This window comes from Heteronotia binoei, chromosome 15 (assembly GCF_032191835.1).
Source record: "Heteronotia binoei isolate CCM8104 ecotype False Entrance Well chromosome 15, APGP_CSIRO_Hbin_v1, whole genome shotgun sequence".
Taxonomy (NCBI): Eukaryota; Metazoa; Chordata; class Lepidosauria; order Squamata; family Gekkonidae; genus Heteronotia; species Heteronotia binoei.
Genome location: NC_083237.1, coordinates 52581214 through 52603510, shown reverse-complemented (window position 1 = coordinate 52603510; position 22297 = coordinate 52581214). Strand labels below are relative to the sequence as shown.

The following is a 22297-nucleotide window of genomic DNA, read 5'->3' as shown; positions in this document are numbered from 1 at the left end:
TCCTCAACGCTTCCCGATACCACCGTGGGAGCAACGCAGGTGGCAGCCTCCCTACTCCCGGTACGAGACCTGTCGTTGGTACCCGGACGACTACCACGATTGGGAGCAAGCATCCCAATTTTCATCGGTGTCGAGGGTATCCCATCGGTCTCGGAAGGCCTCTGCGTCGGCGTCGGTTCCCCCGGATCGACAGTTGGTTCCGGTAGATGTGGATCGAAGACCACCGATCCTTCCACCGCGAGAATCGACCCCGATGCTCTCGGAGCACTCCACACACAAGGACTCCTCGTCGTCGGAGTCGGAGAGTGAAGTTCAGGGATTGGAGCCTTCACCGGGTTCCCAGACGGCCGAGGATCTCCCGATCTCGCCGTCGGAGGATCTGAAGTCCTATGGGGACCTTGTGAAGCGGATTGCCGCCACCCTCAAGCTGCCTGTGACGCAACCGGAGCCAGTAGTGGACGACAATGTGTTCGATATAATGCAAAGGAACACATCCACTGCGGTTGCCCTGCCAGTGACCAAGGTGATCCTCCAGGTGGTCAAAGAGCCTTGGGCGCGACCCTCCTCGACGCCAGTCTCATCGAAACGGCTGGACCATATGTATAGGGTCCAAGAGACTGGGGCTGAGTTCTTGTTCACCCATCCGCGCCCGAACTCGGTGGTCGTCTCCTCCTCTTCGAAGGCAAGGAAGGTCCACTCCTCCCCACCGGACAAAGAAGGGAGGAAGATTGATGGAATGGGCCGCAAGGTCTACTCCGCGGGGGCACTCGGCATAAAGGTGTCTAACTATGCCGCCTGCATGGCTAGATATCAGTATGCCGTGTGGGAACAACTTTCCCCCTTCCTTTCCTCGTTAACTGAGGAAAAGAGGGCTGCTGCAACCAGGCTACAAAAAGAAGGTCTCGCTGTGGCCAGACAACAACTGGCCGCAGCAAAACATATGGTTGAAGCCTCGGCCAAACAGATTACGTCTGCAGTCTGTATTCGACGGCACTCCTGGCTCAGGTCTACCACGCTCCACCAGGACACTAAGACCTTCATCGAAGATCTGCCGTTTGAGGGTGACGGGCTCTTCAGCACCACAACTGACTCGGCGCTGCAAGAGTTCGACAAGAGTGTCAAAACCTCTAAGAACTTGGGTGTCCAATCTGCTCCTAAGGCTTCCAAATCCAAGCAATGGTCCAAACCCTGGACCAAGAAGCCTTATCAGAAGTTCTCTCCGGAGCAATGGCGTCCTCGCCCTGCCCAGTCCGAGCGATCACCCTACTCGGGTAACGGCAGGAACCGTTATGGATCACAACCGCCCAGCAAGTCGAAGGGGGTTCGCTCCCAGAAGCAGGGGGTTTGACTTCTTCCAAGCACGCGTCGTCGTCCCCGTTGGGAATTCATCCATCCGCCTACGCCCTTTCCTGCCTGCCTGGGAGTTGATCTCCACAGACAGGTGGGCTCTGTCCATCATAGAAGAGGGCTACAAAATAGAGTTTGTTCAGACTCCAAACCAGTCCGTGGTAGTCACCACTCCCCCTTCCCCACCTCTGCTGGCGGAGGTGAACAACCTCCTACAGAAACAAGCCATAGAGGTAGTTCCACCGGAGGCCAGGACGGGAGGCTTCTACTCCCGGTACTTTCTGGTTGCCAAAAGGGACGGGGGCCTAAGGCCTATCATGGACCTTCGGAGTCTGAACAAATTTATTCTGTACCAGAAGTTCAGAATGGCTACGCTGCAAACAATCCTGCCCCTCATCAATCAGGGAGACTGGATGGCGACCCTGGACCTCAAGGATGCTTATTTTCATGTCAGCATCCATCCCGCGTTCAGGCGTTTCCTACGGTTTGCAGTGGGTGCTCGTCACTTCCAATTCAGGGCCCTGCCGTTTGGACTGTCTACTGCTCCTCGGGTGTTCACGAAGCTGATGAGTGTGGTGGCTGCCCATCTTCGTCTGCAGGGAGTCGTTGTCTTCCCATACATCGACGACTGGCTTCTTGTGGCGAAGTCGAGGGAGAGTCTAACAACCCACATCGCTACCACTCTGCGTCTTCTTGGCACCCTGGGGCTGCAAGTCAACCTGGAGAAATCCCATCTCACTCCCTCAAAGACAGTTCAATTCATAGGGGCTCTGTTGGACACTCAACAACATCGAGCATTCCTCCCTTCGCAGAGAGCGAAGGACATCATCAATCTGGTGCAGCTACTTCAAAGGCGGCGGTGGGGCACGGCTCAGCAGCTCCAGCGGATGCTGGGGTTGATGGCCGCGACGACAAGCGTGCTACGTTTCGCAAGACTGCACATGAGAGGCCTACAGATTTGGTTCTTGCGCCACTTTCGGCCTCTCAGAGACTCACCTCGAAAGAGGTTCACCATTCCACCCGGGACTCTCCGCTCCCTGCAATGGTGGGGAACAGAGAGCAACATCCGTCAAGGGGCCCCTTTTCATCTGCCGACCCCTACAGTAACCATCGCTACCGATGCCTCCATGTGGGGGTGGGGAGCCCACCTGGAGGAGCTGTGTGTGGGAGGCAAGTGGCCACCGAAACTGAGCCGGTGCCATATAAACTACCTAGAACTGCTAGCAGTTCACTTTGCCCTTCGATCGTTCCGTCCACTGCTGGTGGGACAGACTGTGGCATTGCTTACGGACAATACCACTGCCCTGTGCTATATAAACAGACAGGGGGGGACAGTGTCTCGCAGGCTATGCTCACTGGCGATGGATCTCTGGGAGGAGTGTCTCCAGTGAGACATTTTTGTAAAAGCTACACATCTGCCGGGGGTCCTCAACATACAGGCGGACTCTCTCAGCAGGGGTGGAGCCTCCCCACACGAATGGGAACTGCAATGGAGGTTCCTAGAGCCGGTGTTCCAACTCTGGGGCTACCCACAGCTGGATGCTTTCGCCACAGCGCAGAACAAGAAGTGCCCATTGTTCTGTGCCAGGGGAGGTGCGGATCCGGCTTCCTTGGGAGACGGACTTCTACTTCGGTGGGAGGGCTGGTTCCTGTACATGTTCCCGCCCTTACCTTTGCTAACGAGGGTGGTCCACAAGTTAGTGCAGGAGAAGCCACGTTGCATTCTGGTGACCCCGTGGTGGCCCCGTCAGGGCTGGTTCTCGATTCTGCTCCAGCAGTCGAGGGGGACCTTTTACCAGTTCCCGGCAGAACCGGACCTGTTGTCGGCCCAGGGAGGGCACGTGCTCCATCACAACGTGCCGCACCTGAAGCTGACAGCGTGGTTCATCGACCACTAGACTTCTCCACCAGGGTTCAACAAGTGCTCCAGAGTAGCAGGAAACCTTCCACCCGTGCCTCTTACGAGAGGAAGTGGAAAAAGTTCAGTGACTTTGTGGTTGACTCTCCAATGTCACCTGACACTGTTGGGCTGCCCACAGTTTTTGAGTTTCTTTTGTCCTTGGTGGATGAGGGGCTGGTATTCTCATCCATTAAGGTCTATTTAGCAGCTATTTCTGCTTTTCATGATTCAGTTGAGGGTTACTCTGTCTTTGCTCACCCGCAGTCCAAGAGATTTATGAAGGGATTGTTCCGCCTTCATCCCCCGTCTAGATCCCCTCCACAGCTGTGGGATTTGACTTTGGTCCTGGACAAGTTGACTCGTCGCCCCTTTGAGCCTATGGCGACATGTTCCCTGCAACTTTTGTCTTGGAAGACTGCATTTTTAGTTGCCATCACTTCGGCACGTCGTGCAGGGGAGCTCACAGCGATGCGGTGTGACTACCCATACCTTGCCTTTAGAGAGGCTGGGGTCTCTCTGGCCCCAGACATTACTTTTCTCCCGAAAGTGGTTTCCCAGTTTCACCTTAACTTAGAGGTTTGGTTGCCCACCTTTTACCCTAGCCCTTCCTCGGATGAGGAACGCAGACTGCACGCGTTAGATGTTAAGCGTGCCCTCCTGTTTTATCTAAACCGTTCACGGGGTTTTCGTAAGGACAATCAACTTTTTGTTTCCTACTCTGCCCCGAAGTTAGGCTCCAAAATTTCTTCTCAGAGACTGTCCAAATGGCTCACTGAGACGATCAGACTTTGTTATTTGTTGGCTAAGAAGCCTCTACCTGGACCTGTTCGTGGACACTCCACAAGGGCGATGGCCACGTCGGTGGCATTCCTGAAGGGTGTGTCCCTTTCCGATGTCTGCAAGGCGGCTACCTGGTCTTCTCCGCATGCCTTCATGAAGCACTACGCGCTGGACGTGCATGCTCAGCAGAGGACTCGGTTGGGAGCTGCGGTGTTGCAAGCTGTTTCTTCAGGCTGACCGTCTTCCCGCCTCCAGGTATGCTTTGCTTGCTAATCTCCCATGAGTGTGAGGCACAGAGACCACGAAGAAGATAGACAGGTTGCTTACCTGTAACTGTAGATCTTCGAGTGGTCATCTGTGCATTCACACTACCCGCCCTCCTTCCCCGCTGCTGACGGTCTCTCTTCAGTAAAGGGGCTTTCAGCGGTCAGGGAGGAACTGGCGGGATTGCCGCGTGGGCGCTGGTGGGCATGCGCAGTGGGTCGCTTGCGCATGCTCATTGGCGCCGAGCGCGGAAAAATCCCGGGCTTTTTCAGATACCGATTCGGGGATCGGCGCAGGCGCACTATCCCATGAGTGTGAATGCACAGATGACCACTCGAAGATCTACAGTTACAGGTAAGCAACCTGTCTTTTTCGACTCTGGGGTGACGTCGCTTTCACGTTTTCACAGCAGACTTTTTACAGGGTGGTTTGCCATTGCCTTCCCCAGTCATCTACACTTTCCCCCCAGCAAGCTGGGTACTCATTTTACCAACCTCAGAAGGATGGAACGCCGAGTCAACCTTGAGCCGGCTACCTGAAGCAGTTTTTGCTGGGATCGAACTCAGGTCGTGAGCAGAGCTTAGGACTGCAGTACTGGAGCTTTAACACTCTGCTCCATGGGGCTCTTAAAATTAGTATCAACTACATATGAATTGCTGGAACATAAGACAGTGAAGATCCAGCCAGAATGTTAGTGGAGATTCTGTGTCTTTCCAATTCCATTTCCCTGTTAACATCTGTAACCTCTGTTGGCCATAATCTCCCCATTCCTCTGTATTCTCTTTCAGCATTTAGCAACTCCCTTTCCCTCAGCCACTAAATTCTACAAAACCTCAAGAGTTGGAGGCCTGCAAATTAAAAATATACATGCAGGTTCTGGCCTGGATAGCCCAGGCAACCCCAATCTCATCAGATCTTGGAAGCTAAGCAGAGTCAAATCTGGCAAGTATTTGGATGGGAGACGTCCTTGGAATACCAGGAGTTGGGAGGTGGGTGCAGGCTTTATTAAACCACCTCCCTGATTATTCTCCAGGCCCTCAGTAGGAGTCAGTCACCAGAGGTCACCATGACTTCCAGGTGCATGCTCACACATAAACGCACACGCATACATAAATACAATCCCCCCCCCCCAAAAAAGAATCCATGCGTATTGGGACGTATTGATTTGCATTCCTGATGTAGTCAGTCCTCCAAGAGTTTACAAAAAAAGAGCCCTGTAAGCTCTTGGAGGATTGGCTACATCAGGGGGCGTGGCCAAATATGCAAAGGAGCTCCTGCTAGAATTCCACCCCTATCCCCAAGAGATATTGGATGTCTCTGACATTCTTCTAAGGGGCCTGTGACTTTGACAGCTAAGCCTAGTGGGTGTTTATATCTAATACATACCCCAAATAGAAATGCAGCTGCATCCCCGTTAAACTAGCAGTACAGTTGCTGAGGATGGGGATGGGGGGCAAATCTTGCCCGTTGATTCCTATGAGGAATTTTTAAACTTCACATCTCCCATTGAAGTCAGCGAGCCTCAAAAGGACTTGTTTTAGCCTGAATCGTGCCCTACATATTTATTCCCTTTTAAAAAAAAAACAAAACAAACTCCGGCTGTTTTTTAAAGAGCCAAACACCAATCAAAGTGTCACAGTTAGGGAAAACAAAGCACCTAATTTGCATAAAATGACATTCATTTGAATAACGGAACCATTTAGTGCAATCTTTCTTGGAAAAATAATCCAGGCATCTTCCGCCCAGGATGCTTCAAGCCGAGGGCTCCCCCTCCCAATAACTGGGGCCGTGGCTCAGTGGCAGAGCATCTGCTTAGCATGCAGAAGGCCCCAGGTTCAAGCCCAAACACCTCCAGTTAAGGATCAGGAAGCAGGTAACACAAAAGCCCACTACCCGAGAGCCTGGAGAGCCCCTGCCAGTCTGAGTAGACAATACTGGACCAAGGGTCTGCTTCAGTCTAAGGCAGCTTCATAAGATCACGTAAACTGTTGGATTTACCACTGTTCCAAGTTGCTACCTTCTGTAGTTCCCCATTGTCTTCTCTCCCACTACCCCCATCCCCATTCTCAGCCATTGTACTGCTAGTTTAGTGGGGATGGAGCTGCATTTCTATTTGGGGGTATGTATTAGATATAAAACACCCACTAGGCTTAACTGTCAAAAGTCACAGGCCCCTTAGAAGAATGTCAGAGACAGCCAAGAAGATCTCTTGGGGACAAGGTGTGGTAGGACTCTGCAAGCAGTGAGACTCTGTTCTCCTAATAAACACTCGGCCCGTGGGACAATTTGCAAAGTAGTAGGGGATGCAAGGTTCAAGAACAGAATCTTTTATCAGGCCCACGGAAGCATGAAAGCTTGTGCCTGTTTGATTCTCGTGAAACTCTGGTCTCCTAATGAACACCTGACCCATGGGACCATGAAATAGTAAGGAATCCAAGATGCAAGAAACACACGCTAAATAATGCACTTACAGTCCACTTTCCAACCGGATTTTACTGTGTGAACTGGCAAAATCCAGTTAGAACGTGCATTGAAAGTGGACTGAAAGTGCGTTATTTAGTCAAGTCTGTGTGATTGCAGCCAGAATCTTTTTAGGGCCTGTTGAAGTATACCAGCTTTTGCTTTTTGTTGTTGCTCTTCAACAGACAGACAAGGCAAGGGGCAGATCTCGGGGGTATACATAGAGAGAGGAGGAGACAGTTAATGGGAAACATTTGCACTGCAAATAAGAGGGCTCTTTAAACAATTGTAAATGGTTTGCATGGCTGGCCAGGTCTCATTGCAGTGACACGTTCTGCCAAGGACTGAGAATATCTGCATGTTAGAAATCTGTTCATTAATTTTTAAAAACAAAAACTGCAGGGGTATAGGAGGTATGGAAGGCAATGCTAATTGCTAATCACAGATGTGTATGTGGGACTCATACAGGTAACTCGGTGGTGATTTTAGAAGAAGACTGCAGATTTATACCCCGCCTTCTGTCTGAATCAGAGACTCGGAGCGGCTTACAATCTCCTATATCTTCTTCCCCCACAACAGACACCCTGTGAGGTGGGTGGGGCTGAGAGGACTCTCACAGTAGCTGCCCTATCAAGGACAACTCCTACGATAGCTATGGCTGACCCAAGGCCATTCAGCAGCTGCAAGTGGAAGAGTGGGGAAATCAAACCCAGTTCTCCCAGATAAGAATCCGCACACTTCATCACTACACCAAACTGGCTCTCTTTACAGGGTTGCCAGGCCCCCCCTCCCCCGGCTACCAGCAGGGAATGGGGGGTAGGGTTGTCAGCCCCAAAGTGAATTTCTCCTGGAGATTTGGAGGTAGAATGTGAGGAGGACAGGGACCTCGGTTGGGTAAAATTAGGGTTGTCGGCTCCAGGTTGGGATATACCTGAAAATTTGGGGGGTAGAACTAAGGAGGGCAGGGTTTGGCGAGGGGAAGGACTTCAGTGGGGTATAATGCCTTAGAGTCCACCTTCCAAAGTGGCCATTTTCTTCAGGTGAACTGACCTGTGTCACCTGCAAATCAGTTGTAAGGCAGGAGATCTCCAGCCATCACCGGGAGGTGGCAACGTTAGGTTATATGTCATAGAATCCATCTTCCGAAGCATCCATTTCCCCCAGGGGAACTGATCACTGTAGTCTGGAAATGAGTTGTAATTCCAGGGGATTCCCAGGTATACACACACACACACACACATATTGGCCACTGTGTGACAGAGTGTTGGGCTGGATGGGCCATTAGCCTGATCCAACATGACTACTCTTATGTTCTTATGTATTCTTTTGCTCATATTCTTGGCTCAGATGACCATTTCAGACATTGTCATCTCACATACCCAGAGCCTTCTAACTAGGGTTGCCAGTTTTGTGTTGGGAAATACGTGGGAGATTTGGAAGGGTGGAGCCTAAGTAGGGCAGGGTTTGCGGAGAGGAGAGACTTCAGTGGGGTGTTTAATGCCATAGAGTCCACCTTCCAAAGCAGCCATCTGCTCCAAGTGAACTGATCTCTGTTGCCTGGAGATCAGTTGAAATTCCAGAAGATCTCCAGCCACTAAGTTTATTCCAACCATACATAGATTGTCCCGATACTTGTGGCTACCACGTTATCAGTGCAGGGTGTGTGTGTGAGAGAAGCTAGCCTTGCCTAGGATGTCAGACAGTCTAGGACGGGCCCTGTATAGGAGCAAAAATTCCACTATTCAGGTCCGTTAGGAGCTACCTGTCACTTAGCAAAAAGTCTGCTAATTAGCCGGAGGGACCCAAGCTTATGCAGTACAAGGTGCTCCGCAGAATGATTGGTTCGACGCATGTTTTACAACCCAACTTAGGTTGATTGCAAAGCGCCTGCTTTTAACAAGCCTTGCTGAAGCCAAACTAATACATCAAAGCAGAACTCTTTAAGAGGCTGCTGGTGACTTGGCAAATTAATCAAGGGAAATTCCTCTGATCCGAAGTTCAGCCGGCAAACCTTGCCAGATAAACCTAGCACAAAATTTGCAAAAAGAGGCGTAGCAGAATACATAAATCGGCTCACTCTTAAAGCATGGGAATACAAAGCATCCTCCGAAGCGTTTAACATAATTCAGAATTATGATCTGAACTCGGGGAAATATTAATTATATGCAGATGAAGGAGGACTGCTTTTACATTTTGGGTTTTTTTTTTTAATGGATTGAGAAGAGAGGGAGCGAGAGTTTCAAAACCTCAAGGGTGAACATAAACCTTCCTGTTTTGGATTTTAAAAATTTGGCAGATATTATGGCGATGGAAAGTGCCATCAAGTCACAACTGATTTGTGGCGACCCCACAGGGTTTTCAAGTAGGGGTGGTTCGTTTCATGGTTCTTGATTTTGCCTGTTTGGTGGTTTAGTTTGGTTCGTGGTTTTTTTGATTTTCTGAACGAATTGTGTTCCATTGGTTCATTTGGCTCAGGAAGGCATGGAACACCCCCAGAGAGGGCTAGAATGTACAGGCATGCCGCGACATGCCCTGCGTGATAATACATCCGGAAGTGATGCTATCGTGCCAGACATGTTGCCATACGGTTTTCCCTCAGTGATAGTGTCATCCCGGCAATGTGCCCAGTGCAATAACGTCACTTCTGGGTGATGTCATCATGCTGGGCACATTGCGGCACTTGAGGAGGATCCTCCACCCGTAACGACACCCCCAAAACAAGCCGCTTCGTTTTGCAAGTCATGCATAGCCTGAGTACCCAAACTGATTCACAACGATCAACAAATCGGCTATTTTAGGCACAAATTGCAATTCATGCTTTGATTTGTTCCCGTCCCTATTTTCAAGGTAAGAGATGTTCAGAGGTGGTTTCACCATTGTCTGCCTTGGCATCATTACCCTGGTATTCCTTGGAGATCTCCTGTCCAAATACTAGCCAGGGCCGACCCTGCTTAGCTGCCAAGATCTGACGTGATCAGGCTAGCCTGGGCTATTCAGGTCAGGGTGGCAGATAATATAACAATAGTTTAATCAGCAGATTGGACCATGTCCTTAGGGGCTTCTGAGGTTGATTTGCAAACCCTCTAATACTATGGACATGACTTCTCATACTTTTGGGGTCCTGTGCCATGGACATGGTATATTCAGCATATGGCCACCACACTTTTCTCCTACACTGGATACCATCCCCCTTTACAGACATTAGCATTTCTTTTACCATAGGCTCTGGATTCCCTCAGGCACACCATTTTAGGCCAAGCCCATACCACAAACCTATGCAAAAAAGCGAGACCCTGCTATTACATATGATCTCCAGAAAACCAAGATCAGTTCCCCTGGAGAAAATGACTGCTTTGGAGGGTGAACTCTGTGGTACCTTGCTAGGTCCCTCCCCTTCCCAAACCCCGCCTTCCTCAGACCCCGCCCCCAAATCTCCAGGTATTTCCTTACCCAGAGCTCTTTGATTACCCAGAAAGGCTATGCTAGGGATCATGGGATCTACTTGGGCAAAGCCAAGTAAGGCTGGAGATATAGTAAGGACCGGAACTTAATGAGACTGAACGAAACAACTGTTTAGATCCCACCTGAAATTTGCAGTGTAATTATGTTCTCAGCATGTTTCCTCCTGTTCCTAGCCAAGGTGCCACATGAGAAATGCAACAAATTTCATTTGATTCTTAAATACATGCCAAAAACTTGCAGTTCATATCTCCATTGCTGGTTTTGTCATATTCTATGGCTGTTCTAGCTCTACCCCTAGTTACTGACATTTTTGTTTGCTGTGGTAGGATTACCAACTTACCTGCTATGGTGAGCGATCTTCCGCTTCCTCCGAGCCTCTGCTGCTGCTTCAGTGAGCAGTGGGAAATGTCTATATCATTAGAGACTATATTCTTAAACCATTGGAATACTAAAAATATTGACAGAAATAAAAAAAGAAATGGTCGTTCTATTGTTCTCAATAGCAAAAACTTTAATTGCAAAAAAAAAATGGAAGGAAGAACGCATACCTACACTCAACAATTGGTTTGACAAAATTTAGGAACATTTTATTTATAGTAAAATTGCCTTTAGTTGTTATAACATCTCTTCTTTGTCGTCTTATGAGAAAAAGATTGTAATCCCTTGGTTCCCAATAGTTACCTTTTTAACTCAGCAGGAAATTATACCAAGTAATCTTATGTACCAATCATTAATATACTTTTAGGAAATATGTATCTTTTTAGTTACTTTACTATTTTTTAGGTAGATTTTAAGCTAAGTTAAGTAATTCAAAATTATTTTCACCTTACTGTTTACACAAAATACTGCAAATTTTAATTGTTAAATTCTATACATTAGATATGCATACCTGTTACTATGCTAAATCCTCTGTTCTGTAACTTTCAAGGTTTAAAGGACTGTTGTATCAAGGTTAAAGAAAGTTCAATAAAAATTGTTAATTGAAAAAAAAATAAGGAAATGTCACTGATGCTTACGGTTGCCAGTCCCCAGGTCCAGGGGCTGCTCTAGGGTTGCCAATCCCCAGGTGGGGGCAGGGGATCCCCCGGTTTGGAGACCCTCCCCCCGCTTCAGGGTCATCAGAAAGCGGGGGGAGGGGAGGGAAATGTCTGCTGGGAACTCTATTATTCCCTATGGAGATTTATTCCCATAGAAAATCATGGAGAATTGATCTGCGGGTATCTGGGGCTCTGGGCGGGCTGTTGTTTGAGGTAGAAGCACCAAATTTTCAGTATAGCATCTAGTGCCTCTCCCCAAAATACCCCCCAAGTTTCAAAAAGATTTGACCAGGGGGTCCAATTCTATGAGCCCCAAAAGAAGGTGCCCCTATCCTTCATTATTTCCTATGGAAGGAAGGAATTGAAAAGGTGTGCCGTCCCTTTAAATGTGATGGCCAGAACTCCCTTTGGAGTTCAATTATGCTTGTTACAGCCTTGATCTTGGATCCACCCCTAATGTCTCCTGGCTCCACCCCCAAAGTCTCCTGGCTCCACCCCCAAAGTCCCCAGATATTTCTTGAATTGGACTTGGCAACCCTAGGCTGCTCCCCACTGTGGACCAGCTGGCCGGCAGGGGAAACCCTGTCCCTAAACAGGGATGTCCCCAATGCAGTGATGCTCTGGTTTTTGGTCAAAACTCTATGGTTTGAGGGTGGATTTAATATGGAGCTTTGCCTCAAAACCAGAGTGTTGCCCCAACATCACTGACGTGATGACATCTCTTCCGGGTGACATCAATATGTTGTGCAAGTTGGCCACCCTGTGCTATGGTGTGAAGATGTTTGCTTTCCCTTCCCAAGTACAATAAAATATATTAGAAAATATTGTATTGTAAGCAAGGGTCGTTTTGTAGAAAAAAAAGGTGGTGGAGCTCATCCAGGGATTGTTATGCAGCTGCACCCACTATTCCATGGACAAGGTGAGAAGGAAGAGGTGGAACCCGCAGAAAGGTTCAGGAGCTGCACTCTTGTGAACTCCCACTGAATCCGAGGCCGGATTGTATTCAACAAATTGGAAACAACACCTTACCCTAGGGTTGGCAGCTCTGGACTGGAAAATGCCTGGAGATTTTTTGGGGGGTAGAGCCTGGATAAAGCAGGGTTTGGGGAGGGGAAGGGACCTCAACAGGGTACAATGCTGTAGAGTTCCCCCTCCAAAGCAGCCATTTTCTCCAGGGGAACTGATTTCCAATGCCTGGAGATCAACAGTAATAGCAGGAGATTTCCAAGCACTACCCCGCAACCCATAATATGAAAAGGTATGACAAACATACAGTTGTAAACAGTATTCAGTATGTCCATAACAAGTGTGTGAACACACAGAAGAATAAACACCATAAATAAACGTATTGAACATCAAAAAAAAAGAGTTAACACCAGTCAGAACATGGATTGCCAGCCAAACTCCTTTCGAGCAGATCGGGCCGTTTCTGCTTTATCCTGTTTGTTCCATTTTAAAACAGCCACCAATTCAAAATGAGTCAAAAAGGGTTGCCAGCCTCCAAGCAGAGCCTGAAGATCTCCCAGAATTACAACTGCTCTCCAGACTAAGAAATCAGTTCCTCTGGAGAAAATGCCGGTCTTCGTAAACCCTGCCCTCCCCAAACTCCACCCCCAAATATCCAGGAATTTCCTGATCAGAAGTGGCAACCCTGTCTCTCACAGTGAAACCAGCCTGAATTATGTAAATATTGAGTTATCCAGAGGCTTTTTTGCATGCATAATTGAAGTTGATTTCCATTTTTCGCCTCTCCCAGAGGCCCACATGTGTACTCCACTGCTTTAAAAGAAAAGAAAAGAAAGAATTGAGGAGGGGGGGGGGACTCCAAATGGTTTGTTTACCCATTGAAATTTCTTTTACAATTGTGCCCATATGTATATGCGTATGTACATACACACACCAAGCCCCTTGACCCCAAACACGAGTTAGCAGAACTTCGAAGATAGATCAGAGTTTCTGGGTAAACTAAACAAAAGCAACTTTCTAACGAAGACAAAATGGGGGAGGGTGGGAAAAACTCAACAAAAACTGCTATCCTAATCTTTCCCATTACATAATCAACCTTTAGTGGTTTGATTCTTTAAAAATAAAAAGCAGGGGAAATAACCATTTCTTAAAAGAAGTCTCTCATCATGACACTGTGCAAACCAACAGGAGCTCCTTCCTTACTGGCCTCTGTCATCTGGAGAATGCTTGAAATCCCAGATCTCCAGCCCCCACTTGGCAATTGGCAATCCTAATAAGAGCACATACCAAGGGTGCTGGAATGCACCATGTTTGTAGGATTGCCAGGTCCCCTCATTGCACCAGGGAGCAATTTGGGGGCGTATCAGGATGTCCCTGACACAGTGACATCACCCAGAAATGATGTCATTGTGTCGGGGACATTGTGTGGAGAAGCTGTGGTTTGGGAGCAGAAAACTGACTTCAAACCATAGAGTTTTGCCCTCAAACCAGAGTGTTGCCATGTGATGTCCCTGACATGATGACATCACTTCTGGGTGACATCATCTCATCAGGGACATCCTGCAGTGATGTCACTGTTTGGGGGCAGGATTTCCCCCAGAAGCCCCTAAAACTGGGGAGAACTCCCGCTGGGACTCCCACTGCAGCCCTGCATATTTGTAGTAATGCATTGACCCTAGTAACCACATTACAATGTATATGGTGAGCTGCTATCAATATTGGCTCATTGTATCTTGCTGCTTTGCAGTGCAGTGAACGGAATCTTGGATTCTTTCTCATGGCTTGAAAGACATAATTCTTTCCAGTCCACCAAGAAGAAAAAGGATGACTGGCTAGGGGACATCCACATGGCTGGTCGCACACATATAATTAGGGTAGCCAGCTCCTGGTCAGGAAGTAGAAATGCCTGGAGATTTTGAGGTTGGAGACTGAGGAGGGCAGGGTTTGGTGAGGGTAGGGACTTCAAGGAGGTATAATGCCATACAGTCCACCCTCCACAGTGGCCATTTTTTCCAGATGAACTGATCTCTGTTACCGGAAGACCAGTTGTGATCCCAGGAGATCTCTAGCCACCACCTGGAGATCGGCAGCCCTACATGATGCATATGATTCTGGTATGCGGATCCTTGCCAAAGCAGTGGTGGATTGCAAAAGAGAAGTGTCTCTTGTACCACTGAAATAATGTGAGAGAGACCCCTTGTCACGTTCTCAGGGTGCAGGCAGGCAGGAGTCCAAAGGCAGTCCAAGGTCAAAGTCCAGGAAGTCAAGCAGGAGCCAAGTCACCAATGCAGAATCACAAACCGGAATCAGAAGTCAATGTCCAAAAGCCAAAAGGTCAGGGTGCCAAGGAAATCAAGCAGGTTAGGATCAGGGAGCATGGATGCAAGCCAGAGAATAGACTTGTTGCTTCCACAAGGTTACCAGGTCCTGGGTGGGAGCTATATGGGAGTCTCAATCAGCCTGCTCCCTGGGTAGCAGTGACTCTGCTAGAACTCAGGGCTGAGAGATCTGAAGCCTTGGTGTGCCTCATGTCTTCGCTCTGAAAGTTCTTTCCGGAGCCTGCTTCAAACTCTTGAGATGGGAGGAGGAGAGCTTGAAGGAGATTGATCGTCAACAGGTGACACTGGTGCCTGGAGAGAGATTGATGGACCAGCTGCTGTTGGTTCAGCTGAGGAACTGGCTGGCAACTCTTCCAGGTCTGTTAACCGTTCCAGCTCCTCCTCGTCAGGGCTCATGACACCCCTCATAACATCCAAGGTGGAAAAGTGTCTTCTATGCTCTGGAAAGGGGGTGGGGAATAACAAACCAGATCTGGGCCTAAAGCCTCTCAGACATTAGCATAGGGTTGCCAGCCTGGAGATCTCCCGCTGTAACAACTGATTTCCAGCTGGCAGAGATCAGCTCCCCTGGGGAAAATGGCTGCTTTGAAGGGTGGACTCTGGGGCACTGTACCATGCTGAGGCCCCTCCCCTCCTCAAACCCCACCCTCTCCTGGATCCACCCCCAAAGTCTCCAGGTATCTTTTGACACAGACCTGGCAACCCTAATAACCCGCCTCCCAAATCCCACTTGAGAAAATTGAGCAATGTCACGTCCCTGAAGGATTAACCCCCCGATTTGAGAAAAGTGCAGTTGAGTCAGCTACCCCCAGACATTCCAACTCTCACGTGCCCCGAAACCCCTTAGCAACCAAGTTGGAAGCCTAGCAACAGCAGCCATTTGGGCAGAAAAAAAACACTGATACCATTGTCAAAATATAGCTGTATCAGCTTTCCCCCTCCCCTTCTTGGCCCAATCAATTTTTTGTTTCTTTTCTCCGTGAAATAAGCTATCAGGAGAGGAAGGGAGAAAAGAAAGACCAGATTGCTCGCCTGATTTAGCCAGGCAATGCTTCGTTTCGATTTCGAAAACAGCTGCTCAAGAGATAATCTGCACGATGGCTTGATGATGGGAGATAAAACACCTGTGGGAAGAACATGCATTTAAATATCTGGATTTTCTTTAAAAAGAGGAAAATGGATATGGGAGTCCAGTTCACCCTTTTCCCTGAGGGATCAGGGCAGAGGAAATGATTTGTAAGATGTAAGATCAGGGCTATCCAATCTTTCTGAACTCATAGAAACCTTTGAATTTCTGATACAGGGTGGTGGGCTGAGCCCCAAAATGGCTGCCATGGGAGGTTGAGCCAGTCAGAAAACAGCTCCCACAGCTTACTGTCAGTCACACAGTGAAGATCCTTGTGTTGTGTTGGCAGCTGCTGTGAAATCTAGAACATAGGCTGTAATGAGGCAAGATGAAGCAGAAAAAGCTGGCTGGATCCACCCCTATATTCTTACCATATTTTACTCATCGTAGCAGAGGGAGCCTGCCATGAAATAAAATAAAGCTGCTTTAAGCAGAGGATCTGAAATGTCATTAAAGGTAGCAGATTCCAAGACCGGGACAATCCACCAGAAAGCTCTCTTGGGCAGGCCCCACTAGGGTGTTCAAGTACCTCCTGGCAACTTGTGGGGGATGGGGGGCACATACCAGGAGAAAGAGAAAGGCCTGGTTCATGTGGCCAGTGTTGCATAGGAAGTGACATCATCATGTCAGTGACTTCTTGGCAACACTCTGGTATTTGGACAAAATTCCTGTGGAAAAGTCAGCTTCTGCCATAGAGTTTTTGCCCAAGTACCAGAGTGTCACCTGGAAATTGCTCATGTGATTATGTTACTTTCTGTGTAACACCGGCAACGTTGACCTGGCATTTCTGTTTCTACTGGTAGATCCCCCTGTCAGCCAGTTAATGGACAACTGGGAGGCAGGGCCTGGGAGTGGGGAATCCCTAGCTTCACCAGGGGCTCTGGTAACCCTGGTGGATATGCATATGGTAGTTGCCAGCTCCAAGTTGGGAAATACCTAAAGCAGGAGTGTCGAATTCATATGTTATGAGGGCCGGATCTGGCATAAATGAGACTTTGTCAGGCCGGACCATGTTGGACCGGAACATATGTGTACCTATTTAGGATTAAATAGCAGACACTTCCGGGGAGGAAAATGGCGGGCTGAGTTGTCTCTCACATCGGGAGCAAGCTGAAGATCTTGTTCGGGGTAGTGGAGGGCAATCTAAGCCCACTGCCTACCTTTCTCAGTGAGAGAAAGGACCAAGACATGCACTTAAAACTTTGGAAGAGATTTACCTTGGCTGAAAAGGAACCCTGAAGGGGGTTTCTTTGAGGCTTTGAGGGGTCTCAGAAGTTTGCATAGTTATCGTCTGCAAGATCTTTCAGAGTCATCGATTTGGCATAAGCCCGTCAAGATCCTAACCTTCTGGGACAATTCTAAACAACTAAAGTTTTGGAAGACCAGTGGAACTTGGATAAGTGAAGAAAAAAAGGTACAGAAGCTCTCTTTTCACTCCGGAGTTATTTACAGACTAAAGGGATATATTAAAGGTGGGAAGAAAGGGAAAATATAAAACTTGCAATTAGAAGAAAGAAGTTGAGAAGTTGGGACTGTTTTAATACAAAAGACAGTGTTAAAAACTGCTAAAATTCGAAAAGGAAATTTAGTTGTGTCTACTTGCAGTTTGCGGTTTCCTGGAATGTAAATAGCCACGTTGCACTGGAATATTACTGGAATACTTCTTCAATCCTTCTGAGCAAGACAGGAAGTGCGTCAAGTATCGTGAGATTTCCATGAGAGTTGAAGCTGATACAGACAGGAAGCAGTAAAGAAAAAAGCCTACTCTACATCATAGAGAAACATCGGCAGCCATTGCTGGGAGGTCCGATTTAAAATATTGTTTTAAAAAGAACTGGGACTTTAAAAATTAACAGAATCGACGGGAAAGAGGGTAAGAGGACAAGATCTATTGACTACATTACTGGTGGGCTCCTGGGAGGACTTTAAAAGGGGAAAAAAAATTTTTTTAAAGGGGGAAAAATCGCGGCCGCCATCTTGGAATTTTTGAAGGCTTTTTTGATAAATATCTTGGCTTTGGAGGCTCAGAAACCAGCGAAAATAGGCTTGCTGGAAAGGGCAAGCTCTGCTCTATTGAACCTGACTGTCAAATTTCAAATTGGTGAAGCTAAAAATTTCGTCATTTTTTAAAGGGGAAAAATCTCTTTAAAAATATATATCTGGGCTTGGGAAGCTCAGAAAAGAACAGAACAAAGACTAAATAAGAGAGAAAATTTAGACCTTTTGAACTTGGTAGCCAAATTTGTAAATTGTGAGACGGAAATTTTTGGTATTTTTATTTTATTCCCCTGCTTCTTGCCTAAATGTCAGAGCCCAGGCAGCCCCGAACAAGAGCCCTCTCATTAGAAAAAATGCAGGACCAAATGGAGGCTATGGAAGCCAGGATTATGAAGGGAGTTAATAAAATGATGCAAGAAATGAAGGAAGAACTTATTACAGTAATTAAAAAAGAAGTGGATGACCTTAAAGGCCAAATTGGGAAAATAGACAAGAAAGTACAGGAAGTGGAGGAGAAAGTTAAAGTACATGATACCACCTTGCTGAAAGTCCAAGAAAAAGTGACGATCCACGAATGCAAATTAATGGAAAATCAGATACGCTTGAGAGGAGTACCTGAGGAAGAGAATGATGATCTGAGAGGATATATAATAAACATAATTGCAGAATTCTTAGAAGAAGACCCTGACAAGACTAAGAATATGTATGATCATATGTATAGAGTCAATTCGTTACACGCCAAAAAAAACAACTTACCAAGAGATGTTGTTGTAAGATTTATGACAAAGGAAATGGTGGGAAGGATCATTAAGAAAAACTTTGAACAGTCATTGATAATAAGAGGTAGCAGAGTGAGAATAATGAAGGAGCTACCCAAAGAAGTGATAAACGACAGGAGAACATACAAAAAGTTGACAGAAAAACTGAAAGACAATGGCACAAGGTTCAGATGGTTAATCCCTGAGGGTTTGAGCTTTGAACTTCAGGGGAAGAGAGTAACAATTACAAATGCTAGAGAGTTGAGGAGATTTTTTGAAGAAAATAAAGAATTTGCACCATGATGGATTACAAATTACTGTCTTGGAATGTTAATGGACTAAATTCACCACAAAAAAGAAGGGCAACTTTTCATTGGATTAAGAAGCAAAATTGTAACATAATTTGTCTGCAAGAAGTCCACATCAAACAAAAGGATTATAAATTTTTATGGAATAAACAATTGGGAAGGGAATTTTTTTCATTAGCCAAACAGAAAAAAAGGGGAGTAGTCATTTATGTTAAACAGGACTTGGAGCCAAAACTGATGTTTAAAGATAAAGATGGAAGATTTGTAGCAGTGGAAATAACATCAAATGGGAAAAAAATGCTGTTATTGGGACTATATGCACCTAATGGTGCAAAAGATGTTTTTTTTAAAGACATTATACAACAACTAGATGAGTTGACCTACGATCAAATACTCTTAATGGGAGATTTTAATGGAACAGTTGAGAACTCATTGGATAGATCCGGAGGGAAAAAAAATAGTGTGAAAGAAGGGAAATTGCCAAAGTCTTTCTTTGAGTTAGTTAAACAGGAAAACTTGGAAGATATATGGAGAAAGTTCAATCCTGAAGTGCGGGACTATACTTTTTTTTCTGCAAGACATAAGACCTTTTCTAGAATTGACATGTTGTGGGGAACTAGAGACCTAGGCCTTATAACAAAGAAGATAGATATTTTGCCTAAAATCGGTGCCGACCATAACCCAATAATGTGGATTACAAAATTGTCCAAAAGACTGAGAAGATGGAGACTGAATGAAGATTTGCTACAGAACAAAGAAACAGTGACTTTCCTAGGAAAAGAGACTAAGGAATTTTTCCAAATGAATGATAAAGAAGATATTGACTTCCAGACGGTCTGGGATACTTATAAAGCAGTAATGAGAGGGTTGTTGATTACATTGAACAACAAAGATAAAAGGGAAAAAGAAAAACAATTATTGGACATTCAAAATGAAATAAAGAAAAAAGAAGGTGCGTTGAGGAAAAGACCAGGGAAAAAGAAGATTCTAAGGGAAATATCAATATTACAAACTCAACTAAGACATTTACTAAACAAAGAAGTGGAATGGAACCTGAAAAGGCTTCAGCAGAAATCGTTTGAAGGAGCAAATAAGACGGGGAAATACTTGGCGTGGCAGCTGAAAAAAAAGAGAGAAAACAAAACAATTAGTAGAATTGTAATAGATGGAAGAGATATAGTTACTCAAGAGGGAATAAAAAGAGAATTTTTTAAGTACTATGCCAAGCTGTTTAAAGGTGCTGAAGTAAAGAGAAAAAAGATAGATGAATACTTACAGAAAATAAAAATTGAGCCTTTAACTGAAAATATGAGAAAAATTTTGAATGACCCAATCGAAAAAATAGAAATTGAAGCAGCAATTAATGTGATGAAGAATGATAAAGCTCCCGGGCCAGACGGTTATACAGCTAAATATTTTAAAATTTTCAAAGATGAATTAATACCAAAATTACAGAAGCTGATGAATGTAATAAGAGCTAAAGGGAAGGTACCAAATACATGGAAGGAAGCCGTTATTTCTTTGATACCTAAAGAAGAAAGAGACGTCACAAATGTGAAAAATTATAGACCAATTTCACTTTTGAACAATGATTATAAAATATTTACAAGAATTCTGGCGGAACGACTTAAGCAATATCTGATAAATTTTATAAAGGAGGACCAAGCTGGTTTTCTCCCCAAAAGACAAATAAGAGACAATATTAGAACTGTTGTAAATATTGTAGAATACTATGAAAGACATCCAGAAAAGGAAGTAGCACTATTCTTTGCGGATGCAGAAAAAGCATTTGACAATTTAAATTGGGACTTTATGTTTGCAGTGATGGAAAAAATGGAGCTTGGAGAAAGTTTTATAAGAATGATAAAGGCAATATATTTTGAACAAAGGGCAAGGTTGTGCATCAATGCAGATCTTACAGACGAAATGAAAATTAGTAAAGGTACTAGACAAGGCTGCCCGCTTTCGCCATTGTTGTTCATAATGACTCTTGAAATTTTACTGATGCAGATCCAAGATGAAAAAGATTTAGAAGGACTACAAATAAAAGGGTATACCTATAAATACAGAGCATTTGCGGATGATATAATGTTTATAAATGAAAATCCCCTACAAGCTACACCGTTGTTGCTAACGAGAATACAAGAGTTTGGGTAGTTGGCGGGACTTTACATAAACAAAGAAAAATCAAAAATTTTATGTAAGAATATGCAGAAAAATAGACAACAAGAACTACAAAGACTAACGGGTTGTGAAGTTACCTCTAAGGTAAAATACCTAGGGGTAGAGATAACAATGAAAAATATTGATCTGTTTAGGAACAACTATGAAAAGCTCTGGCGCAAAATAGAAGAAGATATGCTAAAGTGGAACAAGCTCAATTTGTCATTGTTGGGCAGAATAGCTGCAGTAAAAATGAATATCTTACCAAGGATTATGTATTTGTTTCAAACTATCCCCATTGTGAAAGATGCTAAGCAATTTGATAAATGGAGAAGAAAAATCTCGGAATTTGTGTGGGCCGGGAGGAAACCTAGAATTAAAATGAAAGTCCTGATAGATGCAAAAGAGAGAGGTGGGTTTCAATTACCAGATTTGAAACTGTATCATGAAGCAATTTGTTTAGTATGGTTGAAAGAATGGATAACGTTATTAAATAAAAAACTTCTAGTGCTAGAAGGCCATGGGAAAAAATTCGGCTGGCATGCCTACTTGTATTATGGGAAAAAGAAGATGGACGGTCTTTTCTCTCACCATTATATAAGGAGCAACTTACTAAATGTGTGGATAAAGTACAAGAAATATGGCGATGAGAGAAGACCTCTGTGGATAGTGCCGGCTGAAGTGATAAAGTTAACGGCCAAAACAGTTAAGGAAAAACAACTATCATACAACCAACTATTAAAAATACAAAGTGGGAAAATAGAAATGAAAACTGCAGAAGAATTGAATTATAAATATGATTGGTTTCAAATGCAACAAATAAAAAGCTTGATGGAGAATGATATCAAAGCTGAAGGAATAAGGAAAGAGCAAACAGAAATGGAAAGAGTTCTGCTTGGAGATAATGAGAAATTAATTTCAAAAGTGTACAAATTACTTTTACAATGGACCACAGAAGATGAAGTAGTGAAATCTCAAATGATAAAATGGGCAATTAATGTAAATAAAGAAATAAAAATGGAATCTTGGGAACATTTGTGGAAAAACTCTATGAAACTCGCAACATGTCATAGTATTAAAGAGAACTGTTTTAAGATGATGTATAGATGGTACATGACTCCAAAAAAATTAGCAAAGATGGACAATAAGATGCCAGATAGGTGTTGGAAATGTAAAAAGCATGAAGGCTCTTTCTACCATATGTGGTGGACTTGTGAAAGAGCTAAAATGTTTTGGCAGATGATTCAACAAGAGATATCTAAGATCCTAGGATATGAATTTAAAAAAGAAGCAGAGACATTTTTGCTGGGATTACAAATGGAGAATTTTCCAAAAGAAGATAGAACTTTAATATGGTACTTGCTCTCAGCTGCTAGGACATTGTATGCG

At 45.3% G+C, this 22297-nt stretch overlaps 1 protein-coding gene across 8 annotated transcripts in view; it reads left to right on the top strand.

Annotated features, from left to right (window-relative positions):
• Window positions 1–22297, top strand: part of SRCIN1 (SRC kinase signaling inhibitor 1) — a 468342-nt gene that overhangs the window by 352318 nt on the left and 93727 nt on the right. The gene's annotated exons all lie outside the window — the stretch shown is intronic.